The sequence below is a fragment of the Protopterus annectens genome, chromosome 2.part0 (genome assembly GCF_019279795.1).
Source record: "Protopterus annectens isolate FY-2018-M chromosome 2.part0, PAN1.0, whole genome shotgun sequence".
NCBI lineage: Eukaryota > Metazoa > Chordata > Ceratodontiformes > Protopteridae > Protopterus > Protopterus annectens.
In genome coordinates this window covers 425,439,115-425,457,674 of record NC_056728.1, presented here as the reverse complement: position 1 = coordinate 425,457,674, position 18,560 = coordinate 425,439,115, and positions in this window count along the sequence as shown.

The following is an 18,560-nucleotide window of genomic DNA, read 5'->3' as shown; positions in this document are numbered from 1 at the left end:
AAACTTATGTCTCGCTGTGTGACTGTAGGATTATTTAGTATACCGGCACACATATCTCTGATTTGTCTTAGCATAATTAGGTATTGTTTAGGTAAGTTCAAAGTTGTTTTCAGCTCTGTGAGGGATTGATTCCTATAAGAATAAAGGTCTAACACAATCAGCTCCCTTAGCAAGAGGTATGGTTTTAAGTTTAACATTTTATCATTAATCTTAAGATTGGGATTCAAATGCAGAGGTTGCATTATAATAAAGGCATTATATAAATTCAGTGAGTTGATAAGTTTTTGCAATGCCTTAATTTTGTCTCCAATTGTTTTATGTAACTTCATGTTCTTCAAACTATTTTTGTCCAAGAAAGAAAGAGCCTGGGATTTATGTTTAATGATGTAACACAGTTATAGTATAAGGTTATCCAAGTAGGAGCCATGTTTTTTGCTTGGAGTATATTCAGATATTGCCAGTACTCTGCTGACTCTTATTACATCATAGTATAGTTTAAAGTCTGGGAGAGCTAAGCCTCCTATTTCTTTAGGGAGAATCAGTTTTTTATATGCAACTCTGACTGATTTAGGATACCATACAAACTTGGAGAGAGAGGAGTGTAGTTTATGGAAGAAGTTAGCTTGTATTGGTATGTCAGTAGCATTGAATAGGTATACCATTCTGGATAGAATGGTCATTTTAATAATGGCAACCCTGGCTAGTACAGATAATCGAAGTTTTTCCCATCTATGAAGGTCCTGTTGTATTATTGACCATAGGTTTGTTACATTGCTTTGGTACACCAATGATGGATCTTGATGAAAAATAATTCTGAAATATTTCATAGTGTGCTTAAATTTAATTTCTGTGGGCAGTGCATATATTGTAAGCTTGGAGGATAGATTGGCAGGAAATACTGGTGATTTTTCTGGGTTTATTTTATAATTAGAGAATTTCGAGTAGTCGCTTATAGAGGTTATGATTTTCTCAATATCAGAGCCCGGTATTGTAAAATATAGGTTCAGGTCATCTGCAAAGGCTGTAAAAAGAATCACTGTATTATATAAATTTGGTATTTGTTGATAGATTTTTTTGTGTAATGAGTAGAAATAATGGTTCTATATACAAATTGAAGAGATATGGTGTTGGGGGCATCCTTGTCTAGTTCCATATTTAATATCTATTCCAGAAGAGAACATTTTATTAACCTGTAGTATAGTATGTGCTTTGGAATATAATACTTTAATGAATGTTATAAATTCTGGGGGAATGTTGAAATATGGTAGTATTTAAAATAAGAATTTTTGATTGATTCTGTCGAAAGCCTTAGATGCATCTATTACCAGAGCAAAGAACAGGGAGTTTTTCTGACTAGACAAGGTAATCATAGCATCCAATGTTATGGTGTTGTCATAGATTTATCTTTGTTGAATAAAACCAGACTGATAGGGTGAAATGAAGATAGTTATCACTGTTTTTAATCTGTTTGCTAAGATGGAGGCAAATATCTTTATGTCCACATTCATTAGAGATATGGGGTCTGTAGTTTCCCCAGTTTTAGGGTCAGCTTTGTCTTTAAAAACAAATATTGTTTTGGATGCATTTAGATGCCGATCAGTAATTGCATTAATTATAAGGTAGTTAAAAAGATTTAGTAATATTTTAGGAGTTAGAATAAAAGCTTTATAAAATTCCACTGTGAATCCGCCTAGTCCTGGGGATTTATTTGACTTAAGATTTTTAATGGCTGTAATTACTTCTTGTAGTGTGATGGGAGATGACAGGTGTTCTCTCTGATCTTGGGAGAGTGTTGGAAAGTTTACTTGTTTTAGGAATATTTCCATTTCCTGATTTGTTATAGTGTTGGACTGTTCTGTGTATGCGTGTGAGTACAATTACTCAAATATTTGGACCTTGTCCTAGTTGGAGCTGTACTCTTTTTCTTTGTATGCAAGTTCCAGAATAATTTGTAGAGGGTTTCTTTGATTTATTAGGTTGGCTAGGAATTTGGATGGCATTTGTGCCTATTCAGCATAATTGGCTATTGTTTTTATTTCTTAAAAAAAGAGATTATTAGCATTTAAAATGTATAATTTTTTTCTGTTGTACAGCTAATTCTTTTTCTATTTCTTGGTCATAGTTTGTAATTTATTTTCAAGTTCAGTAATTTTGTTTTTGAGTGATATCTCTTTATGTGGATGTTTTTTCTTATAGTACAATGCTTTACTGATCATTATACCTATAATTACAGCCTTTGCAGAAGCCCACTGGATATCAAAGGGCATTTGGGAAGAGTCTGATTGCGTAAGAAGGTCTTTAAGGATATTTTCTACTTCCTGAACTATTTCCTCTTAACAGATTGGGATTTAAGGTCCAGTTAAACTGATTAGTGTTGTCGCCTCTCTTTCCAAACCAGCTAACAGTAAGTGTAATTTTGGAATGATCTGAGAAGAATCTTGGATCTGTATTTTGTGCTATATCAAAATTCAGAAATGTATCTGATATTAAGAAAAAAATCCAGTCTAGACAAATGTTTGTGACATTGAGAGTAGGATGTATTTTTGTCATTGTGCTTATTTGTCTGAATGTGGCATGGCAAAACCAGTATAAAGTCTCTTTTTACTCATTCAATGCATGAATTGCTTGCGAGTTATATGAAGTGCTAGTGTTTGATCTATCTATGAGAGGGTTTTGAACAATGTTCCAATCTCCTCCTATAATATAATAATGGTCAGGGAAATTAGATAACTTATATATGGATACTATGAAGTCCTGTTGTTTTATGCACAGTGCATAAATGTTTAGGAAAAGTATAGGTTTATTAATATTTGGGGAGTTGATCGTTATATAGCACCATCTGCCTTCCTGTTCAGTATCCTGTTCCGGAATAGTGTCTTAAAATAAATGTTTGACAATAATTGCAACACCTTTGCTATATGACTTGTCCCCCGTAGCCACAATTGTTTTAATCTATTTTTTCCTTAACTCCTGTTTCCATTGTTCAGTTAGCATATGAGTCTCCTGTATCATGATTATATTCTCATTTGACTTTATAGCTAAATGAAAAAATAATTTCCTTTTTTTGATATCTGGATCCTTTTACGTTCCAAGAATCAATATTCCACATCATATAAGGTTAATTATTTTGTAAGTGTTAGTGTGTATGAGGTCAGTTAATATTCTTAGTATTAATAAAACATGATAAACAATAATAAAAGTATTGTGATTTCAGCAAGCAGTATATTATCCCTCCCTGCCCTTACTCTGTGTCTACTCATGTAACTACTTGGCCTGGAAAGGATTAACATTACAACTAGGAAGTTTTTACTAAAGTGAGAGATAAGTAACCATCCATCTAGTAAATCCCTAGAATGAAATGGTCTGAAAATATGATAAATCAGTTTAAAAACATCACATCGATAAGAGTCCAGCTGCATGTCCATTCCCGCAGCACTGTCGAGCTATCTCCCCTCTGGCCATAATAGGTAAGAGATATAGAAAAATGGAGTAGGTGTTAGTTGACATTGAACTACAAAGTAGTGTAGTTAGGGTATTGTCATATTTATTTAAAGCCATATATCTACAGTGTGTATATATATTTTTGTAGAATAGGGTGGTATGTGGTATCATAAAGGGAGCCTATCCCTTTCCGTGACAAATCTAGCAGACTAAAGTCCACTTATTACTATAAGAGTAACACTATTGTATTCATTTCTATTGTTTTAAACACTCTAAACAAAACATTTAAACTGTCAGTAGTCTGTGTGCTGCATAAACAAAATGTAAAGAATCATTTCAGAAGTATCTTAACAAGAAAATAAGGTCACAGGCGTATATATATATTTACATATAAATATAAGTCCAAGAAATATCACTCCCCACTGGACTAATGCTACCTGTGCCAAACTCAGTCCAAGCACATAAACTAACATAAAAGGCACAGTAGCAATGCAGGCAGTAAACACAGCACTAACCAAAATGCAGGAAACAAAGCTGAAAAAAACGCTGCTTCATGAACTTTAAAATTTGGATTTATTGTGATACAAACAGGAGACATGGAAAGCGCTTTCACCTGGATAGGCTTCTTCAGACCAAAAGAACCCCCGCCCCCTCTTGTGCACCCTCATATGGCATAAAAGGCACAAGAAACAGATAAACCATTAAAGGCACAGTACAACTATCATGGTATACAACATAAATGAAGTGCTTACTCTAAAATGCATTAACCATAGTAAAATAAAAACACCTATAGGACTCATAAAATATGAATAGAAATGTATAAAAGCAAAAAAACTGCATAAATTCATACTAATTGCACAACACTAACAATAAATCCTCTCATAAAAATGCTCTCATAATATATGTAAAAAGCACAGTCATATATATCACTGTGCTGCGTTTTATGTAGGCAAGACGGACAGGAGGCTGAGGGACAGAATAAGGGAACATCTTTACCACATCAGGATTCATTCCACTGTCAATGCTCTGTCCAAACATGTCTTGTCTAATAATTCCACACACTTTTTTCATTTTAAAGTACTAGATCTCACACACACTAGTTTTAGGGGGGGGTGAGGGGTAGAACTGAGAGTATTGAATATAAATGGATTGTTAGACTTAGAGCAGATGTTTTTCCTGGACTGAATGAGAAAGTACCATTGAGACCTTTCCTGAAGTCTAGGAGATTGAAGTGATATATATGACTGTGCTTTTTACATATATTATGAGAGCATTTTTATGAGAGCATTTTTATGAGAGGATTTATTGTTAGTGTTGTGCAATTAGTATGAATGTATGCAGTTTTTTGTTCTTATACATTTCTATTCATGCTTTATGAGTGGTATAGGTGTTTTTATTTTACTATGGTTAATGTATTTTAGAGTAAGCACTTCATTTATGTTGTATACCATGATAGCTGTACTGTGCCTTTAATGGTTTATCTGTTTTTTGCACCTTTTTTGCCATATAAGGGTGTACAAGAGGGGGGTTCTTTTGGTCTGAAGAAGCCTATCCAGGTGAAAGCGCTACTCCTGTTTGTATCACAATAAATCCGAATTTTAAAGTTCATGAAGCAGCGTTTTTTTTCAGCTTTGTTTCCTGCATTTTGATTAGTGCTGTATTTACTGCCTGCATCGCTACTGTGCCTTTTATGTTAGTTTATGTGCTTGGACTAAGTTTGGCACAGGCAGCATTAGTCCTGTGGGGAGTGATATTTCTTGGACTTATTTTTACGTATTGCTGTTTTCACCCCCCTGGGAGCATGGCAGGTGTTGCTGAGCAACAAGTGGAATTGCCTTATGTACCAGAACGAGGTACTCCTACGAACATTGATCATTTCTCTGTATGCGTATCAGGTACTGTGAATCCCTTGATGTTGTTTGAAGTAGTTGGAGAGGAGGGTGTTGTGATCTCTGCTGAGCCATTTGATAGGGTCAAGTTGCGAGCAACAGTTGCAAGAATGGAGGCTGATTTTATGAAGTTGAAACGACTACAGACCCAATGGCAGCATTTTAAAGTTTGCATCAAAAGGAGAATTGTACCGAGGGGATTAAGAGTACTGAAGATGCCCACCACGGGTAATTCATACCTGGACTTGCTCTATAAGTGGCAGCAGGCTAACATAGAGGTAAGCCTAAAGTATATGTCACTCTTGAATTAATTCTTCCTACTGGAAGAATCTGAGTTAAGAGAAAGTATTGGAGAACAACAGAAGGAGATGTATTGTCATTTTCCTGCTGATGTTGTTGATAGACTTATTGATTCAACACTGGATACTGTGAAGTTATATGAGAAGCGCTTACTGGCACAAAAACAGCACAAGCTCAAGAGGGACATAGATGACTTTAGGTTAGGCAAGGTCTTCTCTTGGCCGAGGACATACAGTAATGTGCATGGACCTAATGCCGCTGTTTCTACTCAATGGACTGATGCACCTAAAGGACAAATTCATGATACTAATGTGGATATTAATATGCCTAAGGGTGTAACTGTTACTGCAAGTATGAGTTATGGCTCTAGTAATGTATTTTCTATGAGTAATATGCCTCAAGGTTCGAATGTCCTTGATAGGGCTTTTTCTAATGCAGTTGTTTCTGCTGAGTCGGAGCTCGAGGGTTCGACTGTGGTGGGGTTGAGTTCTACTGCTGCCCCCCCAGTGGGCCAATCTGTCATTAGTACTAACCCGTTTGGGTGTGTGGCTCAAATAAATCCAAATCTGGAACTGGTGGTTAGGAGGAAGGATTCAAACCATGTTATGCATGCTGCACATAGTTCGAGTCATGACAATGTCGGCACTGCGATTGTCACTCACCCTTTCCCCATCAGCATAGTTCACAGGGGTGGGGGGAGATTGAGATCTATGAGTAGGGACAGGATGAAGAGGAAGGTGTCAGCAGATGCCCAGGGGAACCAAAACCTCAAGAAAATGTGGGAGAAAACTGGGAGACATTAGTGCATAACATTTCCTCCCGCCCACTCATGTCAGATGAGTTAGGGGTACTATCAAAGGGATTGACTTTTATACCTAGTAGTAACAGTAATTCTGTTGATACCCTAGTACAGTTTAAGTTATTTATTAGGAATCTGCACCTTAGATTGGAGTTTAAGGATACAACACAAGTGTTAGATGGGAAATCATTTAAGAAGCCTAGTGTGTGTATATGCCAATGGTACCACTGCTAGTAGCTGCCTTCAGTAAACTAGTTGAGAATGATCTGTATGACATGGAAAAGAGAGTGGGTAAGTCTAGTAAATGAAAGGGCAATTTAACTTATGCACAGAGGAGAGCCCTACAACAACTGAGGAGTGATCCCTCCCTTGTCATTAGACCTGCTGACAAGGGGGGTGCCCTGGTAGTTATGGACTCTGAGTTCTATGATAAGGCAATGAGGTCTATGTTATCAGACCAAAGGTTTTACAGTTTGGTAGAACGTAAGATGGTGGATATACATGTCCATAGAATACAGATGGTTTTGGATGATTTGATTAAGACCAATGTTATTACGAATTAGTTGTATGAATATTTGTTTGTTAGTGATCCCCTCTTGTCAGTAATACAGGGTCTTCCTAAGATCCATAAGGACAGTGTGTGTGTCCACCCATGAGGCCCATTGTTGTGGGCAGGGGGTGGATCACGGAACCATTTTCGTTGTATGTGGAGAGGTTCCTGCACCCAGTGGTTGACACAAATTTTTATATTTTAAGGGACATGAAACAGTTCCTGTTGGATTTGTATGAGTTTGTGAGATCTGTCCCTGTTGATCTCCCATATTACTTAGTCGTGATGGATGTTCAGTCCCTATTCACTGTGATACCAAACAGAGATGGGGTGCAGTTGGTGTCTGATTACTTGAAGGACAAATCTGGATTAGGTAGTGATACAGTGGATCTGTTGGCTTTGTTTTTGGAAGTTGGGTTAGAAAACAACATTTTTTGTTTTGGCTCTCAGTGCTATTTACAGATGGATGGTGTGGCTATGGGCACTTCTTGTGCCAATAGCTATGCCAACCTCTTTATGGCTGCATGGGAGATCAAGTTCTTGTTTGGTGTAGGTGATTTTTCGAGGAACGTGATGTTTTATAGGCATTTTGTAGATGATGTGTTTTTCATTTGGAAGGGCACGAAAGATGAGTTATCTCTCTTCTTGGAGAGAGTTAATGGTCTAATACAATATCTGAAATTTACCCATGAAGTTTCTGAGAACTGGATTTCCTTTTTGGATGTCTACGTTCAGAGATTGGAAAGTGGCTTATTGAACACAGGAGTGTATAGAAAGGAGTGTCAATGCAATTCCTATCTCCATAGACACAGTATGCATCCAGGTTACATCTTTGGTAATATTGTGAGTGGTCAGGTATATAGGACATCATGGTATAATCCCAGTCAGGATGATTTTGTGGCAGATGTTAGGGATTTATGTGAGAGGTTTAAGAGCAGGGAATATCAGACATCTGATATGTACAGAGGATTGGCAGACCTCATTAATTTGAGGGAACAAGCTGCTGCACCCTTTTTCTCTGAGACTGTAGTGGACCATGATGGTCCCTCCCAGGGTGTTCTGGCAGGGAGTAGAAACCATGGTTTCAGAGTGCCCTTATATTATACTAAGGATGTAGGTAGGTTGAAGGATGTGATTAGATCACACTGGGGTGTGTTAACAATGGACCCGAATGTGAGGGAAATTATGGGTGCTGCCCCAGGTTTTGTCTATAAGAATAGATCGAATCTAAAGAAATTGCTGTGTTATCCTGTTATGGATGGTGGAGGTGATAGGGCTGCTGGTACTGTACCATGTGGTAGTTGCAACTATTGCTGTTCCATAGACACTGATGTCCATTTCTATCACCCTGTCTATGGCACTAACCATGAAGTTAGAGTTCATGCAAACTGTGAATCTACACATGTTGTTTGTTTGGCCTCCTCTGGAGCCTGTGCTGTGTTTTATGTAAGCAAGATGGACAGGAGTCTGAGGGACAGAATAAGGGAACATCTCTACCACATCAGGATTCATTCCACTGTCAATGCTCTGTCCAAACATATCTTGTCTAATGATTCCACACACTTTTTTCATTTTAAAGTACTAGATCTCACACACACTAGTTTTAGGGGGGGGTGAGGGGTAGAACTGAGAGTATTGAATATAAATGGATTGTTAGACTTAGAGCAGATGTTTTTCCTGGACTGAATGAGAAAGTACCATTGAGACCTTTCCTGAAGTCCAGGAGATTGAAGTGATATATATGACTGTGCTTTTTACATATATTATGAGAGCATTTTTATGAGAGCATTTTTATGAGAGGGTTTATTGTTAGTGTTGTGCAATTAGTATGAATTTATGCAGTTTTTTTGCTTTTATACATTTCTATTCATGTTTTATGAGTCCTATAGGTGTTTTTATTTTACTATGGTTAATGTATTTTAGAGTAAGCACTTCATTTATGTTGTATACCATGATAGTTGTACTGTGCCTTTAATGGTTTATCTGTTTTTTACACCTTTTTTGCCATATAAGGGTGTACGAGAGGGGGGGTTCTTTTGGACTGAAGAAGCCTATCCAGGTGAAAGCACTTACCACGTCTTCTGTTTGTATCACAATAAATCCGAATTTTAAAGTTCATGAAGCAGCGTTTTTTTCAGCTTTGTTTCCTGCATTTTGGTTAGTGCTGTGTTTACTGCCTGCATCGCTACTGTGCCTTTTATGTTAATGTGTATATATATATATATATATATATATATATATATATATATATATATTTACATTTGCATTTTTTGCTAATCCGGTAAGCATAGTAGTAATTCAAACTCAGAGCCAGTATAAGTGGAGACTGTCAAATTGCAGTGTATCCTTTAAACCAATAGTGTTATATCATTGTATTAGGTGCTATGCACATTTAGGATTATATTGGTTAAATATATCTAGTAAACATTATATATTTCTACAATAGTTGTGCAGTAAATTGTGGCCTTTAGTCTATAGCATCTTTCATCCTGTTAGTAGATGCAGAATTTTCTCAAGAAAACTAGTGTATAGCATATATTTCTTGCAGTTTTGTTTTCAAAGTTATGTAATGCATCATTATGAAAGCATGGTACATAGTATTCTCTTTCTCAGACAATTAAAGTAATGCATTATACTTAAGAGTCTCCTTTAGGCTTCTGATATTAAATAGTATTCACTTTCTCAGACAATTAAAGTAATGCATTATGCTTAAGAGTCTCCTTTAGGCTTATGATATTAAATGCTGTAATATATATATATATATATATATATATATATATATATATATATATAAACCACACCTTGCAAGTTATGTAATAATTATTGCATTTGTTAGATTAATTATAGTTTGATACCAGTTTAGAATCCTTATAAAAGTCCTCTATGCAGTTCAGTTTCTTCTAATGTCACAGCTTTACTTTCAGAATCTTCTGTTGAACTTGCTGTTGTTCTCATCATCATGCATCTTTGTGGCATCAAGAAAAAAATTTAGTTCCATTTCCTTCTTATTTGGAAGTGTTCCTACTAAAGTCTTTAGTCCTTATTCTTTAATTTTTTGTGCTTTTTTTTTTTTTGCAGTTCAAGTTTGTTGCTTTTTTTTTTAGTTAGACACTAATCTGTTGTTACCAACTTTAGACTAGGTGGAAAAGTGCCAGTGGTGTCTGGTGCCTTCAAATTAAAGGGGGGCTGCAGGAGACAGCTGAATGGGTGGCGCCAATGGGAAGGGGTGTGGCCAACTAGAAAGGGGTGGAGCTATGCTAAAAAAAATAACTGCGACTTTAATTAAACACGCTGCCCTGGGTGCCAAACCGTCATTACGAGAGTCCAATCAAGACAAAATGAAGTGTAGAAGAAAAAAATATTTCAATGCGTTGGCTACATGACTGCTTACTTAATATCTAGATGAAAACAAAAAGGTTGTGAGGCATGAAAAAATAAATTACTTTTTAAATACATTACTGGAATACTAGTCAAATTCAAGTATAAAAAAACAAGCTTCTCCTTGCACTGCAGTTCTAATTATAACTTATTTTCAGCTTTATAAAAGTACCAAGTAGCATGCTGAAAGTAGAAATCTCTGTGATACCCCCACTTGTAAAAATGTTCCTTATCCAAAAATGACCTGCTGCCTGACAACAACTATCTACTTGTTTCATGGGGAAAACATGATCAAAGTAAAAAATGAACAGCAAACAAGAAACAAGCTCAAGATAAATTGCTTAAAGGATTACTGCACAGGTTATGGACCACACATGATAGATTGGCATTTTGTTTAGTTTGCTGGTAAAGCCTGCAAAGATGACTGCAAGTCTCCAACAAATGTAATGAGCTTCTGAAAATACTGTAATCCTGTCCTTTATTACAAATACTGTCATATGCATTTCAATACCCAAGGCTTGTACATTATCTAATTATGTAAACATTCTCTGCATGGCAACAACAAAAAGGCTTTTAGTGTTGGCAATTATTTAACAGTATGCTTATTAAAGGTTACTTGCATCTTACAATCTCAGACAAGCTTACCCGATGGTCATTAAAGCATTGCTACTTAAACACAAAGCAACAGGGCACTGGGACAGCATGCATTTTCTGAATAATAAGAAGCATAAATCAAAAGAATAAAAATATGACATAAAACCAGAACATTCTGCAAAATCAAGGACAGATGCAAAGCCACTGTCGTACTTGTGTCTACCTTGGATGGGGGAATATTCTGCACACTTACACTGCATAACTGCTCCTTGCACTGCTTGGACACATACAGAGTCGCTACATGGAGGAGTGGGGTGCAACAAGTATGTCACAATTTGAAATGTCTCTGGCTGATGGTGATGGCTCTGTCATACCTCTCAACCCAGAGCAAGAAATCTGGACAAAGCCATACATAAAAGTGGGTACAGGCCCAAAAATAAAGACAGTGTTTAAATATTGCTCTTATAAACTTAGAAAGATAATAGAATGGTAGTAGGTATTGCATTAGTATGAATTTTCTGAAGGGTATGAAATCTGAAACTCAAATGTCTGCCATTATTTTCTAACTTCAATCTTTAATGATTTGCCACTAATTTGGCAGAAAACCACAATTTTATGAAAAACAGACCAAAAATGTGATGCAAAAATATAAAATTGCCACACAATACAGCTGGGAACCTGTCAAAGAAGGGACACCATTTTAATATTAGTACTGTTAACTATAGCAGCTGACAAAATAAGAGCATCTACATGCATTTCTGAAATAAAAGTAATGTATAACTCTGATCATTACAGTTATTTATAATTGTAAACCCTCCACGTTTTCTTCCAAAATTGCCATTTTGCGGAGGGGTTATTAGGGGGAGAGCAACATTTTGAGCCAAAATTGGGGACAATTGAGAGGTTTGGATATTCCTAATTCTATAAAGCGATTTATTTACATGTACCTCTCAACCTCTAAATGCAGGAAATCTGGACAAGGCCAAATAAATATATTGGGGGAACATACAAACAGTAATAAAAATTGTTCTTGTATAAACTTAAGACAGTTGATAGAATAACAGGTCTTGCTTTAGCATGCAAGTTATAACGTCTGAAACTCAATGTCTGTCATTATTTAGTGACTTCATTCCTAAATGATTTGCCAGAAAACCACTAATTTTATGAGGAACAAACCAAAAATAAGAAGCAAAAATCTGTTCATTCTGCATAAATCTGGACAGTGGAGGTAGTTCAGCAGAGGCTGTCTAGGTTTGCTGCCCTTCCCCCTCACAAAATCATGTTCGAATGGATCCTCCCCCCTGCAGCCATTCCAATGTCCCATTCCTTGGTTACTTCGCCCTATTTACCATAAACACTGTAATGTGCATACTGCTTTACTTCTGCGATGATTTGGATTTCATTTGAAAGTTTTATTTTGCATTTTACAGCACACACCCTAATAGATATCTGCTAAACATAGCAATGCAGTCTCACAATGAAAATAGACTTAGCATTAAAACTTCTCTGCCCTTGAAACTCACATTCATTGAAACAGCATTGGAACCCACATTCAAAGAAAATACATTTTGCCAGTGGCAGATAAAGATTAACTTTGGGTTGTTTTCAAATCATAGGCCCCTTAAACACAAAACATACACATGATGTTTGATACATCTTCCTGATTGTATTAAATTATATTCCTTGTATGATACAGTACAGTTGTTAAAAGGCATTTAAAATTTATTGTTTTGAACATTTTTCCAGTAAACAATTAAACAAAATGCATGCACCAATAATGACAAAACTGCCCAATTCAGAACATTTCCTTCATAAAAGTTTACTGAAACTTACATTTCCATCATAAATGTCTACTCAAACTTTACAGTCCACCAGTATCAGTAAATATGCACAATCTCTGAAGAAGTAAAAGTCATCTAAATAATTCCATATTAAAGAAATCTGCAACTAATGAAGAGGCTGCTGGTAGCAAACAACTTTATATGTCATGGTTTCATCTCCAAATAAAGTGGTTGTTGCCCTTGAGGAATAAATTGCCCATGTTGCATTAAAAAAATGATAAGCTAGTAATATCACAGTAGGGAATAGATGGCAAACTGATAATAGGTTCATAGTTACTAGGTATCTTCACCAAAAAGGACTGCAGCATCCACCCCATTTACAACACAGTACAGTATCAGCAATGTATTTACCTACTGTGGGAGTAGAACCCAGAGCCTTCTGCATCAAAAGCAAGTAAACTACCCATTGTGCTATTAACAATTTTATTTTTATTTTACATTTGTTAACCGGGGGTGTCTGACTGAGCCGAAAAGGCCCTTTTTGAGCAGAGACCTGGGGAGAAAAGCTCCACAAAGAAAAATTACAGATACATTTAGTTATTTAGACATGATCAGTATACACACAAATTACAAGAGACATGTTTTTACAGTGGTATGCAGCACATAAACAGTTACAGTGGAGAGAACAAACAAAAAATATTAATTTTAAAAATAAAGGTTATTAATAGATTTGTGGTGTACAGCTGAAATTTGGAACATAGGTAGAATACATACATAGTACACAGGTACAGTACATACATTGTAGATTTGCCAGTGTTTGTGAGTAAGATTGAAAACTATTATCAAGTGCTCTAGATTTAGCATGTATATGTTTTCCGCTTTCACTAGCCTGGGGAGCAATCATGGCACTGCCAACTTTGCTTGAGGTGTTGCCTGATGAGGTCTTTAAAGGAGGCTTTGGATGATGTGTTTTGAATGCTAGTAAGGGCAGAGTTCCATTTTTTAGCCACTGAACTACTATATAGCGCATCTCCAAAGCTATTGTAGCTGTTGGTGACTTCTAGTAGTAGTTTGCTTGATGATCTAAGAGGCCTTTTGGCTGAGTGATGTACTAGGTTTTTGAGGGCAGGACACTTATTGGGGAGGTAATAGATAGAATGACAGAGGCAGAGCTGATTGTAGGTTAGGAGGTTGGGCAGTTCAAGCCAGTGGAGCTGTCTCAAAGCAGTACAGTGATGAGTTCTATATGAGCAATTTGCAGCAAAGCAGGCAATTCTGTTATAGCAGGCTTCCATTTTGCTTAGTTCAGTTTTGTTGAGATTAGTCAGAATGTGAGATGCATAGAGTAGGGTGGATAGATGTTGGGAGCGAGCAATGTATGATCTTGTGTTGCTGGTAAGAAATGGTTTGATACGGTAGAGTGACCCCAGTTTGGCATGTATTTTTTTAATAGTTAAGTTGAGATGACTATCAAATTTTAGGTGGGAGTCTATGGTTATTCCCAATAGCTTAGCCTGTGCCACTGGAGCAATTGGAGTAGCATTTGTGGAGTAGATAGTGAATTGACTGTTAGTGTTTTTGTTAGAACTGGTTATAATCATAAGCTGTGTTTTCTTTGGATTGAGGATAAGTTGGGCTTTGGTAAGATAGTTTTCAACATCAGAGAATGCTAGTTGAGTTGTTTGCAGGAGGGTGGAAATGTTTTGTGCAGCACAGATTAAGGTAGTGTCATCTGCATACTGAATTATAGATGCTTGTTGTGTGGAGGTATGGAAGTCATTTGTGAAGACTGTGAATAGTAATGGTCCTAAGATAGAACCCTGTGGGACTCCTATAGTTATGGGCAGCTAAGGAGAGAGAGACTTTTCCCATTTCACAGCTTGGTACCTGTCAGTTAAGTAGCTTCGGAACCAGGTAAGAGTGGAATTTGATAGATAATATTGGTTTAGTTTGTTTAGCAGGATTTGGTGTGAGATTGTGTCAAATGCTTTGGACATATCCAAAAAAAGAGTTGACACTCATAGGCCTTCATTTTTGAGATGGTTTACTGTGTCTGTGAATTAGAGGAGGGCTGTAGTGGTACTATGGGCAGGTCTGAAACCATGTTGAGTAGGTGACAGGATGTTGCTGTCTAGGAGATAGTTTAGCATCTGGGTATGGATGCATTTTTCTAGGATTTTGGCCAGGGAGGAGAGTAAAACAATGGGTCTGTAGTTATTAAGTTCAGTGGAGGTCCTGCCTTGTATGGGTATAACATAGGATATTTTCCAGAGTTTGGGCACATAGTTTTCAACAATTGATCTGTTTATGAGAGTGGAGACTGGGATAGCAATAGCATCTGCTGTGAGTTTCAAGAAATAGCTGGGGACTAGGTCAGTTGCTGTTGATGAGGTTTTTAGTTTGGAGAGCATGCTTTTGATTGAAGTGGTGGAAACTGTTTTGAGGGTAAAGCTTGTATTAGTGTTATTTGTGTTGGGGGGGGATTAGTGAGGAAGGAACTGTCCTGCGATACTAAGGATAGAACTGAGTTCACAAAGTGGGAGTTGGATTGTGTTTCGATGGAAACTTTAGTGTCAGGGGTGGTTGGTTTGGTGGTAGCCTTTTGGGTGGATTTTAGTAGCTGGTTTACATTTTTCCAAAATTTTTGCTGGTTGTGTTGGTATTTAGTTTGTAATGTTGTGTAGTAGGATTTTTTGTCCAGCCTAATGCATTTTTTTGCACGGTTGCACAGTTCTTGGTACTTAGTTAGGCTTTGTGTTTCTTTGTTTTTTTGATAGTAAAGCCAGGCAGTGTTTCTAGACTTGAGGATTTGTTTGGTTTCTTTACTGAGCCAGGGGTTTGTAGAGGTTCTAACCTTGATTTTGCGCAATGGAGCAACAATGTCTAGGTGTTGTAGAAATGTTTTGTTGAAATATGCTACAGCCTGGTCAAGTGGGAGGGTTTTTAGGGGGGTCCAGTCACAGTTACAGAGTAAAGTGTTGAGGACCTCAGGAGAGAATTTTTTGTGTGTTTCTAGTGGATATATAGTTAGTGGTTTTGCATATGCTTGTTCTACTACGTATAAAGTATATTATGTTGTGGTCACTTAAGGTGTCTGGTGGACTGCCTGTGTGAGGGTACAATGTGGGGTTGTTAGTTAGGGCCCAGTCAAGGATGGATTCCCTTTTAGAATTTTTATCACATCTAGTTGGAATTTGGACTAGCTGCTGGTAGCCATGGAGATTTATTAGATTACTTGGTGGTTCTGATATACAGGTGAACCAATCTAGGTTGAAGTCCCCCAGAATACGGGTTTCTTGTGAGTATGTGGAAGAACACCAGGATAAGAAGTCTTCAAGGCTAGCAGGTGTATTACCAGGTGGAATATAGATCACAATTGTGATGATGACCTTTTTAGGGTGAAGTTGAAGTTGTGAGATAAGTATGTCCCAATTATTGGGGGGGGGGTAGGAGTTTGGTAATTGACGGACAGTTAAGTTGGACCTATACAGTAAGGCAGTTCCACCCCCTTTACGAAGTGGTCTGTCTTGTCTAATGATATTGTAGCCGGTAGGGAAAACTTCAGAGTTAGCTATGTTTTTATTTAGCCAGGTTTCTGTTAAAGCAACTATGTCTGGGGAGTAGTGCACAATTGTGACCTGGAGTTCAGGTATTTTATTTTTGATTCTTATTATATTAATATTTAGCATTAAAATATGGTTTTGCTGTTGTTGTTGATTTGCCCAGGGATGAAGATAGTGGGGGTGTTATGTTCTGACATTTGTGTTGGAGCAGTTTGTGTTTGACAGGATGGATTTGGGCCTGGGTTGGGGTGGATATCCCCACTTATAGTGAACCTGGAGTTAAAATGGTTATATAGATGTTGGAGTTTGGTGAGGAGTGTGAGAAAATATTGTGTTTTTTTGGAGTAGGAATGAGAGCATATGTGTTTAGTTCTGAATTGGTCCGTTATGTAGTTCTTGAATAGCTGTGGGCAGATATTATTATAATGTGTGGCGTCTGTATACGAGAGTGCATAATGTAATGTTGTGCTACTAAGTTTAGGGATATTACTAGAGTGATAACTTGTGATGTTGTAAAGAATTATGAGAAGACAGACTAGACTTAGTTGTGTGATAGTCATGGTTATAAAGTTTAAGTTGTTTCTAGGTGGGCGGTTTAAATAGGAATTATAGGATTGCACTATATATGGATGGGGAAGTAGTGTGGGTGATGTAAAAAATGCCTAGTGGGAATGAGAGTGATTGGGAGTATTTTGTGTTGAGCAAGTTGGTGTGGTATAATGTGATATGACTTGAGGAGCTGTGATTGGTGGAGGTGATGTGAGGGTGAGCTGTGGGTGTGGCTGTGATTACTATAAATGTAGAAGTAGTGGGGGCGGGAGGAAATAGGGGGCAAGGCAGGGGAGCGGAGAGAGCCCGAGCATTAGCGAAGGCAAATGGAGCAGGGCAGAGCCAACCAAGACAAGAGAAAAAAGTAAGTATTACTTTACAAATCTGAACACTTTAAACACATTCCTGAGGTCTAATGGCTTACCGGCAAGCAGAATGTAATTGCTGAAGAGCACTTGTGTCCTGGTGGGAGACTAGAAACTTAAAGATGGCTCCATGCTCAGCAGGATTCTAATATAGACTTTGTATTGGGGGAGGGAGATAGCACAAGGGGTGTAAACCAGGTGGAATGCAAAGAAAACAGAGAGGCAATCAGTGGAAATCAGTGAAGGCCTCAGAGGGGGTAAGTAATAATTCAAACTACCTGTAAAATGAAGGAGAGAAGAGACAGCAAAGGTTATTAAGGTTGGGAGTGTGTCTTCACATTGACTTGCTGATTAGTAACCAGTTTGTGCACAGATTAGAGTAGGGAGATACATTAGCAATGAAGGGGAATGTATAGAGATCCAAATAAACAGGTGGGCCTCCAAGTGATACAAACTAAGGCAGAAAGCACTGAGAGGGCTGCTTGATGGTTAATTTAGTCACAGGGATGTGAATTAAATGTATACTGTCTATTGGACAGTTAGGATTACTGTACTAGTGGGGGGGGTGGGGAGGACACAAGGCTACAACAGTCAGTTTTATTAGCAAGCTGAGAACTACTAAGAAATACTGCTAATGTAATAGATTGACTCTCATAAAACATACAAGTAGAATGCTTGGGTGGACTGACCCTGCTCTTGAGGTTCAAAATGTATATCCTTGTTTAGTTTGCAGTACTGATTCCTTCTTATACAGTATGGGTGGAGTGGTAGCCACAGACTGCAGATTTGCTTGAGTGTGCTCTGAAGAGAGAGAGAGAAAAAAAGAGAGGATGAAGCTAGTAGAAGGAGACAAAGACAGGTCAAAGGAAGTAATGAGGAGATAGGAGGGTGTAAAAGATACAAATCTGAGGATAGTGTGGATAAAGCAAGCAGATGCACCATAAGCAGTACTAAACTTTTGTTCCCCTGCAGCTATCAGCTCCTTGTAAAATCTACTCGACATGCCGCTATATCTCTGAACTTTGCAGCACAAGAAATCTGGAAAAAAGACAAAATTTATTGGGGGGGGGACAAAAGCCCAAAAACAGGGACACATTTTAAACATTTCTTGTATAATAAATGTCATACAAAACAATAATTCATTTCTGAATCCTCCATTTTCTCAGTAGGGGTTTTATAGAAGCTCTCTCATTCAACCCCCTCCCCCTATCTGCTCTGAGGGTAATAATCCACTTCATTTCCCTGTACTCGGTGTGGTTCCTAATATCACATTCCCTAATACTCGGGGCAGTGACCTCAAGGACTCTGAAATTAAAGCCATGGTTATCCCCAAACTGCATAATATGTTTGG